The sequence below is a fragment of the Sceloporus occidentalis genome, unplaced genomic scaffold (assembly GCF_023333645.1).
Source record: "Sceloporus occidentalis isolate IW3139 unplaced genomic scaffold, rSceOcc1.0.p SCAF_112, whole genome shotgun sequence".
In the NCBI taxonomy this organism is placed as follows: Eukaryota; Metazoa; Chordata; class Lepidosauria; order Squamata; family Phrynosomatidae; genus Sceloporus; species Sceloporus occidentalis.
In genome coordinates this window covers 2,772,501-2,784,287 of record NW_028317092.1, presented here as the reverse complement: position 1 = coordinate 2,784,287, position 11,787 = coordinate 2,772,501, and positions in this window count along the sequence as shown.

Here is an 11,787-nt window from a genome sequence, read left to right as displayed (position 1 = left end):
ACAACACTGGGGAGGAAGAGGGGGTCTCCTTTTTTTATAGTATTTCCTGCCCTACCTGGCCCTTCTCCTGTGCCACCTGGAATGGCAAGGAAAAATATTAGGGATTTTGTCGCACTATATGACTATATTTTGCTAAGCCCGCCACTACGTCAAACTACCCCAGGTTTCGTGAGCCCTATCTAATTTTTCATGGCTGTATTGTTCACTAAGGAGCTGAATCAGCGGGGGTGCACTACATTTTAACCCATATTAACCTTTCATAACAATAAAAACTTTCATCCTTAATCAAGTACACGTGTTGCCCTTCATAAGGCCCAGTACAGGAGTCCTCTTGTGGGTTATAGCAAACAATACAGAATCATATATATATATATATATATATATATCCACTATGACCTTTTTATTGCCCTAACGCCAGTAAAGGTAACCATACCAATGGGTGACATTAACAGCTGACTCCATGTCACATATAAAAGATTTGTGGAGAAGTTTTCCATTTAACAGTTTAGACCACAGGAGATGTACAGTCGTAAAAAAAAACCAAATAAATATTTTACAATATAAACGATAACACTTAATAGGAGCATAAATAAATCATATTAAAAATTTTTGAACTCTAAAATGAAAAAATAATAATAATATTCTATAAATGAATAAAGTTCAGGTGTTTTATGTTTGAGATCATAAATCTCTGCAGTTTACCTGGACTGATGAAGTACCTAAAGGGGACATTATTTCAAGACAAAAGCCGTCTAGTGTGATTGCTATGGCAACCAGCTTTAGCCGAGTAATAAAAGACAGGGACGACAGCAACCAAGAAAAAAAACTAATTTAATGGCGCTGTCCTACTTATTATTGGGAAATAGTCCAGATGTACTGCAGAGGGGTTTATGCATTCTGAATCATTTTCATCAAACTCTGTTTATGCTGTAATTCAAGTCAAGGGGAGTATTTTGCGAAGGACGCAGATACCGACGTCTGAGATTTCTGATTTGCAGATTTTCATGGCACGCTAAAGACCTGGAAACTCTCTGGCTCTGGCTACCCAAAGCCCCCCCTGCAGGATGTGGTTAGAAGGTCCCGCTGAAGTCAGTAGACGGCTCCGCGGACGTCAGCGGGCGGACCGCATGTATGTGGGACACATGCCATTTTTGGCAAGGGAAATGAGGGGCGAGTGGGCGTGCGGCAACACCTTCTCCTTGTCCCGGAGTTTCCCCACAGGGACCCAGAGTCAAAACCTGGAGAGTTCCCAGGTGTGCTAATGACATTATTTCACCTTTCAACAGTCCTGATATTTATGACGACGTCTCAATGTTTCTACTCTGTTTGGATTACAGAGTCTCTCACACTACACGGAACAGAATAGCAATTATAAGCCCAGTTTCCCTTTAATACTTGTTTGAGACAAGTCTGGCTGAAAAAAAAAATTAATTACATTTGTTAAGTGAGCTTGAGTTCCCCTAACAGTAAAGCTATACTACACAGTATTGCACAAATAAATCACGTCTACACTTTTCTTGGCCAAGGAATAGAAGTATAAATTTCCGGTCTGAATGTTCTTTCCACACAGATGGTAAAAAGGCAAAGCTGGAAAGAAAAGAAAGAAATGTCAAATCAACTTGGAGGAAAGAAAAAATGCCACCATGAGGTGAGTGATAAAAAAAAGTGGTAGCTATACATTGAAATTGTTAAAGTTAATTCCAACCTCCAGAATAGTTTAAGAAGAAGACAACTGTTGTTAAGTTTCAATCTTATACATTATACTAATAGTCAATATTATTCAATTGTAGTGGCCTTCTTCTGGATCATTACATATGGGTTAGTTTGGAAGAGTTGAACTTGATGGAGTTTATTCATTCTAGGAAGGTCTCATTGTCTGCCTTTGTCTGCCCAATCTGCTTTGGGCTGCCTTATTATTGGGCCACATGGATGAATGGCATCAGCCCACTAAGGCCGTAACTACTTGGTAAGAGAGCCCTAGTTACAGCTTTGCAGCCCTCCACTGGTTTCCTTTTTCCTCTACATTGAAGAAGATGTTTAATTTTTTTTTTATGTTTGCCTTTTTAACCCCTTAATGACAGCCTGTACATGTACAGGCTCAAAATGCATTGTTTTCAATGGGGTTAGGAACCACCCATTGTCCTTAAGGGGTTAAAATCTTTATACCATCTTTATAGAACAGGTACAGACACAGTCCTAGTTTGGATAAGTGCTTCAACTGGGTATGGCTTAAGAACTTTCACAAGAGTTAAAAACTATTAACATGAAGATCTTAAAAATGGTTTATCCATTTTAAAAATGTTTACACAGTTTATAGTTATGGACAAAACCAAAGAGACAAAAACAGTTACAACTGGTTTTCAGTATTTCACGTAAAGGGTAAAACGAAATTACTATTCTATACATTTTATACAACAGCTATGCCAACAGATAAATATGCAGATTGTATTCTGGTCTATGACATGTGACAACCACCCTTGGTATGCAGTGTTACTCATCACTAATTTTCTCCACATTATAAGGTTACTCCTGCCCACTGCCTCTAACCGTCACTCTCTGCCTCACATACAAGACCCACATACCCCACATGTTTGTGAGTCAAATTTGTTGCCCAATGTGCTGCATATTCATAAAACTCATTTTCATCTACAAGCGCCGTTAAATTGGTGAGGGGTGGGATTGTTGTGGATCTCCAGTGCTGTGTTATCGAAGCCTCTGCAGATATTAGAATGTGCATAATTAGTTTTCTCACCTTGGAGGAAAGCTGGCTTTGAAGCATATCTAATAGTGCCAATTTTGGGTCAGTCTGCACAGGGGAATCAAGCAGTTTGTTAAGGAGAGTGAACAATGACACCCAAAAGGCTTACGTTTCATAGAATTCCACTATATGTGGTACATATCACCTACATCTGTGCAGCCTCTCCAGCATCCGTCTTAGGATACACATTGTGGCTAAATGAGAGGGCACTCTATACCATCTAAATGAAACTTTACCACCTCCCAATGGCTTGTACACCTGGATACACTCTTTATATTTTTCAGAGCCTTGAACACTGAATGACACATTTAGGTATTTTTCTCATTTTAACATGGCAATTGTATCCATGTAGTAACAATTCATAGATTACAGATATTGAACCTCTTGCATAGCCTCTCTGTAAATAGGCAAGTCATTTTTGTTCTTTATATAGAACTCTGAATGTCGGCAAGAAGTTTGACGATACTGGTTCAATAAGTTGAATAAGCAAGAGCTTCTTTATTCAAGTGCACACAGGGGAGAGTCCAGTTCGCAGACTTCTCTACTCCCTCCTTAATTCTTTAACAATATAAATACAAAAATCGCAAGTCAGTTACCATAAAAACTAGACATCTGGTGATGTTGACTACCAAATATAATCATAGTCCTGTTTAAGCCGATTTGTGAATTCTGCTAATTTACTAACAGGCACTATTTTAAAAAATTCAGGAAAGGGATGACTTCTCCTTTGGGGTGGAGACCTTTCGATTCTTTTGTAACCAGGAACTTAGAGCAAAAAGAAACATACTGCACATACACATTTAACACATTCATACAAAACAAGCGAGACAAAATGGTTGCTGTAATGGTAGCTGAAAATCATAAAAATCTTTAACTTCCACACCTCCTTCACTTCTCTTTGTTAGCATGGGTTGGAGAATATGTTTCACTCGTAGATATTGGATCATATCTGAGCCTTCCAACTCAAAGCACTGGAAAGGGTAATGGTCCAGATTTATCATACATGTCACTAATACAAGTATAGGTAATAAGTCTCTTGGCAGGAAGCCCTCTGGCGGGGCGCACGGCAGGAAGCCCTCTGGCGGGGCGCACGGCAGGAACAATACACGGTCAGGTAGAGGGCCAGAGCAAAGTGATCCTAACGCTAAACCCTGCCTACAGAAGTACTAAACATGAAAAGAAGCTTAAGCCAAGACCAGGACTAGAATCAAAGAATCAGAAGATCAGGGCAGGAATTGATTGTAGCAAAACAGGGGAAAACCAGAGATTGGCAGCTCCGCAGCCTGGATTGGGCATGACATCGGCAATGGAAACTCATTTCATGAAACTTACAATGCAGAAGCGTTTGTTGCTTCCAGAGACAGTATAGAACTCTGTAGAGAGAAATGAGGACAAGCAATTTTTTACATGCTATAAACTTTAGCACTTGGTGCCCCCCACTGTGAGTGTGCGTGGTCTACTGCTTTTCGGTTGAGCTGTTCTTACTACTAGACACTCCTACTTCACAATAATAGCATTTACACTGGACCGTGTTAGAGCTAACGGTAAAGAAATTACATTTGTAGCAAAGGTGGCATCATATTACAGTGCCTGTCAGGGTCCACTTTTTCGCTGCCTGAACCATGGCTTTTTCCAAGTGGGCTCTCTGCCTTTCGTGCCCTTCCAAGTGAGCTCTCTGCCTTTCATGCCCTTTCAAGTGGGCTCTCTGCCTTTCGTGCCCTTCCAAAAGACTTATTACCGGTATTTATTTATATTGCCAGGTTTTCTTGCTTACAGACTGTATAACCCTTATTTGCTTCTCCTGTCATATACATACAATACATTTCATTACCTAGATTTCTGCTTGTGATGTCTTTGTGTAATCATGCACCGTGGGTTACAGACCCAACCCCAAGTACCCCCTGCACATGGGCTCCTACTCGACCTGATTACCCGAGTCCTGACAGTGCCAATGGTTGTCTATGGAAATGGCTGCCAATTTGTCTAACACACATAAATTCAATAAACTTTTACAGAGTATTAGCGCACATAATTGTGTGTCTCTGTCTCAGAACTGAACCTTCCAACTTCCCATCTCAAACCAAAATCCAATCCCCACATTCAATTGCATACACCCGAAAGACACAAAGGTCACCCTGATATTAGTCCAGCATTTTCAGGCTGAACAAAGACATAGCAGAAGTGATGAAAATGCCTTCATCTTCAATGTGTTAATGCTTTGGTACAACTATAGACTATCAAAAGCCATCTGTGTTTTGAACAGAAGTTTTGAAGTGGGTGGATATCAATTTTTGAACTCCAGGCAATGTTTCATGTATATGTATTATAATTGTGAATAATATGTTAGAAATGCCAAGCTGAATCAGGATGAAAAGTCACACGTTTGAGCCCCACACTTCCCACAGAGTTGGTAGAACAACTTGATCTGTAGTATAATTTGATTAAAAACTAATAGACATGCCATCTGCACTCATTTGTAACCTAAGCCTGATCCACGTTCTAAATAATGGATTAAAAGGACAGTATGGGTTATATAAAAGTCGTTCCAGAACAGAGACCAGGAAACAGTAGAGTTAAAATGATAAATGATACAATTTATTGAATAACTGAGCATTTGATTGCAAGCTTTCAAGACCATGTTCCTAAGTCCCTTCCTCAGGCATTAATGAGGCTAAAACAACATCTCCTATTTATAGAGGCAGTTCACAGCTTTAGATTTTGCACCACAGAATCAATGACCCCTGCAAATCATCCAAGGTGGGTATACCTTAGCATGTGTACAAAGTGCCCAACAGCAATGTATATAGTCCAAGCATCGCACATTACAGTTTAATTCGCACAGACATAACTATCAATCAGAAAAAAATGATATACCTGTTGGAGAGCATTTCTGTCAATCTGGACATCAAGGATGCGAAGCTCTTGGTACTGATGGGATTGCTCCACAAAAATATGAGAGGTCAAACTGATATGCCGGTTTAATGCCTTACTTACTGGCCTTGATAGAGACTTTATAGAGAATTTATTTCCCAGTATAACCTTACGAATGACTTTTTATTTATATTTATTTATATAAGAAGAATGAATGGAAAACAGTATTTGGCAGAAATCTGGTCCCTCCACTTCAACCAAAAATGGTTTCTTTTGCACTATACATTTAAACATTGGCAATACCATGCAACACATTAATAGCATTTCCTACTTTTGAAACAGTCTATTAACTTTCCTATTTGTAATACTTATTTTATTTATTCTTTTCAGACTCAATTAGCTGCTTACAGGATGACCTTGATTAAATGACTCCCCTTAGATTTTGGATGCACTTGGACATAAAAATCATTTGCATTATCACTAGTAATATAACAAATTAAATGTTGAATAAGAAATGCCCTGTTATATTATATGTCATTGATTTGCCAAGTAACCTACAATTTTGTAGATCTTTAGTAAATCTAACCCACTGTGTTCTTTTTATAACTCCCAGGAATGTCAATACTGTTGGTGCAGTGAGGTGCTCCAGGATATGGCTGATCCAAAATCTAGCCCCACGCCTCACCAAAGACTTATTCAACTTATAAATCAGTCCAGAGCACAACAGCTTAACCATGAAGAACTGAAACTGGAGGAAAAAGAAGACAAAACAGGTATTTGTGAACTGATCATTAAACGATATAATACATTTTCAGTTCTTTGAAAACTGGTGTTAAAGAGACTCGTCTGGTCTTCTGCAGATGTGCTATGTAGGTGGATAGTTGGATGATAAATTATATAGCTTGAAAAGTCACTCATTGACCTAGACAACCATTGGCCTATGCAAGAACTAAAACTCTGCTTCCAACTGCTCTACTCTGACCTGGCCTCTGCTTAAAAAATGTCCTTTATAATTTTTGCTTGGAACGCATACAATATTTGCCATGTGACACAAAAGCAGTATCTTTTTTTATATGATTAAACCTTCTAAGGAAATAACAAAATGGCAGACCTGCTAAGCATTATGCTTAAGGCTGCAATGTTTTGTATAAGTGGAACAGCAAAATTATGTTATCCCTAGGAAAAGTTTGGGCATTCAGCAGTACTTGGAAAGAGGTTTCTAAGGCTGCATTTAGTTATAGAAGTGTTACATATATCAGAATAGGGGGACATGTAAGGAAATTAGAAATCAAGTGTAGTTTTTCACTAAAATTATTGGGGTTACAAACTGAACGTAGGTGTGAACATCTTCCCAGAAATCTCAGCAAATTCAAGTATTTCAAGTGAAATAAGCAACAATCGAATAAATAAACTAGTGTACAAAAAAAAAAGGACATACAGATTCATATTTTATGAACACTAATACATACAGCAACACTAATGTGATATTTTTCACACTTCAAATAAGGTGAGAGAAATCTTTTGAACCAGTTGAGCAAGAAATATTATATGGAACAGGATGGAAGTGATAAATATAAGCGAAAGGAACCCTGTTACCAGCTGACATCATCTAATAAGGTATGTTTTATTACATAGCAACACCAACACTCATATTTACAGGGAATTAAGAACATCCTAAAGCTGTCACATATAACTGTAATGTTATGTATGCTTCTCTACGTCATGTGGCATAAATGGTTTATTAGTCTGGCTGTATGATAGGTGTTGGGGTGTCCTATTATGTAACATTACAATATTGATAATCGGTCAGTTATTTGTTAATTCCCCTAAATCCCTCTCCCAAAAAGCCTAGAGCCCTTTGATCTAATAAATACATTTTGCATTAAAGAATTTATTGGTCAAGATTCCTGAATACAGCAAGTGTATTGTGTATGGCTACAGTATCTTAACCATAAAGACTGATTGACGTGAAATGGTTTAGGCTGTTATTGGTCCTTAAAAAATTTAAACAGTTAAATGCCAATGGAAACCTGCTAACATTTAGTCTGAGGCCAAGAAGCTGAATGACACATTTAAACAACATTTTGGGGATTTTTCTTACTATACAACCCAAAACGCATAAAGTCTTCAGTCCTTCATACTTTATAGTTTATATCAGAGGCGTATCTACTTAAAATAGCGCCTATGGCAAGCACTGAAATTGCGCCCCTGTCCAAATATCTAAAACCCATTTACTAGCCCCTGCTGCCCATATATATATAAATATTAGTCCCTGCTGCCGATAGCAGGTATAGATCAACACACAAACCCAGATACAATTGAAGTTCACTTGTGATCTCAGCACTGAAGGTATATATCAAATAAAAAGAATCAGACATACAAATCCTGTATTTGCAGATATACAATAATAATATATGAAACGTAGAATCGCAGGTATAGATCAAATACATACATGGAAACAGCATTGCAGGTATTAATCAACTGAATAAGACATATTAACCCTGTATTTGCAGGTACACATAAATAAATAATGTATGGAAACATAGCATAGCACATATGGACAAGGGCGGGCTGGGCCGGGGGGCAGGGGGCAATTGCCCCCCAGGCCGCACAAAATATAATCTAAACGGCCGCTGGGTGCTGATGCCGCCGGCCGGCGCTACTTTAATACTTTTTTTTAAAATGTAATATGGCAAGCCGGATCGGCTATTAAATAAAAAAAAAAAATAGTATTAAAGCAGCGCCGGCCGGCGGCATCAGCACCCAGCGGCCGTATGCGATGGCCGCCAAGTGATGGGAGCAGCGTGATGGGTGAATGCTCCGCCCCCTCGCACTCACCTTTCACCCCTCACGCTGCTCCCATCACTATACTGCCATCAGATTGTTGGAAATCGAATCTAAACGGCCGCTGCGTGCTGATGCTGCCGGCCGGAGCTACTTTAATACTTTATTTATTTTTAATATGGCAAGCCGATCCGGCATATTAAATAAATTAAAAAAAAAAAAGGATTAAAGTAGCTCCGGCCGGTGGCATCAGCACCCAGCGGCCGTTTAGATAAGTTTTCCAGCAGTCTGATGGCCGCATACTGATGGGAGCAGCGTGAGGGGTGAAAGGTGAGTGCGAGGGGGTGGAGCAACTTCACTTGACTTGCCCCCCAGGCCTTAGGCTGCCAGCCCTCCCCTGCATATGGATCTACAGAATAACACAAAAACCCAGCTTTGCAGGTAAAGATCAATTGGAATTCATATAAAAACACGTCATTAAACGTATATTTAAAACACCCTAAATTACAGGCATAGATCACAGGTTGCACACCCCAAAGCCAGCCCTGGCGTCCACACTGCCCACATAGAACCTGGCCAGCACCCAGATCACACACATAAGATTTGCAATCTTTGTCCCCAAATAACCCAGCACAAGTCAACTTTGTCCCCAAACAGTCCGGCCTGTGCCATCTTTGTCCCATATACACCCTGCCTGTGCCATCTTAGTCCCTGAGGCTCAAATCTCCTGCTAGTGCCATCTTTGCCCTTCCACAATTATACATCTATGATACACAAACACTTTTACAGTCACTCACTAATTCACACTTTAATTCAGACAACTCATCCACACATTATTTCACACTCTTTACTTATATCTACCCCCTCTCCTACTCTTATCACTTTCTAACCCCTCTCACTCCCTTATCACTTTCTAACCCCTCTCCCTCCTTTATCACTTTCTAACCCCTCTCCCTCCCTTATCACTGTCTAACCCCTCTCCCTCCCTTATCACTTTCTAACCCTTCTCCCTCCTTTATCACTGTCTAACCCCTCTCCCTCCCTTATCACTGTCTAACCCCTCTCCCTCCCTTATCACTGTCTAACCCCTCTCCCCCTTTGTAGTTCTCTCACCTTGAGGTCCAGCGACGGGAGCACGAGGCTTCTGTCTTCCTGCGCTGCCCGCTGCTTTACTTCTGCTGAGCGCCGTCATTTTTTTTTTGATGCGGGGGAGAACGAGGGGCACCGAGCGGTTGCTAGGCGCCCCTCTCTCTCCTCCGCATCAAAAAAAAAAGACAGCGTTTAAAAGCCGCTCGCTGGTGCCCGCTGCTTCACTGCTGAGGGCCGAAATATGACGTTATATATGGCACACTGGTTTGTAGCTCTTGGTGTATTCGTTGGGTGTGACTGCCTGATGTGCTAAATCAGCCGTCAGCTGGTTAATGTCCTCAAGTTGACCAAGGGGGGGGGATACGTGTCCAATAAAGCTGTGACCAAGCCCTCATATTTGTGTTTTATTCGGGAAGAGTAAAGTTATTCTACTGTTATCTGTATGGATGCTATAGGCCTAAGCAGTCATGCCTGTCTGTTGCATAACTAATACTCTATTTACTTTTTCGTTGTAATTAGCCTCTTCAATTTATATAGACATTATGTTGTCTTTTTGGCAGATATATTTGTCAAAATGTTTGGGCTTGGAACTGGAGTTTTCAATGGCACAAGCAAGACGGGAGTGGCTCAAAGAACAACATAAAGCTTTGATTAGTAAAGAACTTATTGGCTTGGAACAAGACAAGAAGAAACGAGAGGTTGGTAAATCTCTCTTTTTTATATCTACAGCAATTATATCCTGAGGAAAACATTTAGTTGGATTATTAAAATATCCTAAAACTGTTGATTTCATTTGTTATTAATTAATATGCCTTTCAATATAGTTTATTTAAATATTAGGCCTGGTTCAATTATATGTTAATAACCCGTTACATGTTTTTTTTAATGACCAAAAATAATTTGAAGCATTTATCGTACAATTTTTTCACCGTCCTGAAATGAACGGTAGTATGACGATTTAGGCCATAAGGCACCACTTCCAAATTTCACGTCTTTTAGGAAAATTTAGGTAAACACTTGGAAAAACATATTCATGTCCTTAATAATACCCATAATACCCAAAACTATGACTCAAACAACCTTCCCCATCCCAGTTTAAACAATTTGTGTTTATGTATAATTTTCCTTAGAAATCTTCAGACATCTTCTTTGTATAAAACACTACCAGTACAAACTACAATCTAAGAAGTTAAACTATTCTTCAGTAATTGAAAAGCAATTGAATACCACATATTGGTGCTATTACATTATGTCTCAATAGAGAACTCCACCATATTATAGATCATGTTGTGAATTATAATGAGAGACTATTGCAGACATTTCATGATACATCGCAAACAACCTAATAGTTGGAAACTTTGAGTCAGGAAACCTAAAGAAAGTCCTTCCCAATGACTCCACTAATGGAAAGACATGAAGGACCAATCTTGGGCTCTTCTTAAAGGCTCTTCTGTTGAACATTAGATGTAAGTATATGTGTAGTGCTAATAGCAAGAGTTAATTGTTGAAATCCACAAAACTTTCTCTAATGAGTTTATTGTGTCTTAGAAGGCACATTGTATTCCTTGACAATTAAATAAATATGATGTTTTTTCCTCTCCCCAAAGCACAATATATTCCATGGCTAAATTTGCAGATTGTTAGTTTTCTAGATTTTAGGATTTTTGTATTGACAAATGTTCATATATTGTAATTCCTGTATTTCGGTAACTTCCCTTTTTAACCCCTTCAATCCCGGAGCAATTTTGCCATTTTTGCGCTATGTCAGTTCAGCGATGATTCTCTTTTACTGTGAATAGTGTACCCATATAAACTATATATTGTTTTTTCAAGGAGAGATAGAGCTTTCTTTTGATACCATAGTTGGATGATTAGCTGAAAATTTAGAATTAGAAATTTAGTAAAAACTAGCAAAAATTAGAAAAAAAAATCAGTTTTTTTCATTTTCCCTCTGAATCCTCACAAAATTAGGTAAAGAGACAGAAAATTCCATCCAGATTTATCCATTTAGGTGTCCTGTAGATGTCGATGTGCCCAAAGTGCCCGTTCCCGGCCGCACAAGTTGCTCGCGGCCGGCCGGCAGTTTTGCTCTAAGTCCCCGTTTTTGGCAGGCCAAGTTGCTTGAAAAACCCTGGAAGTCAATGAGGTCGGATTTGCCGGCCGCATCCGACCCTCGCTCCATCGAGCTCGGCCTGCCTGGCTGGGTTTTCCCGGTGGTGTGGAACCCCGTCCCGTTTTGCCAGGGTCGTCAGGCACCCTCCGCCGGATATATAGGGGAGCGGATC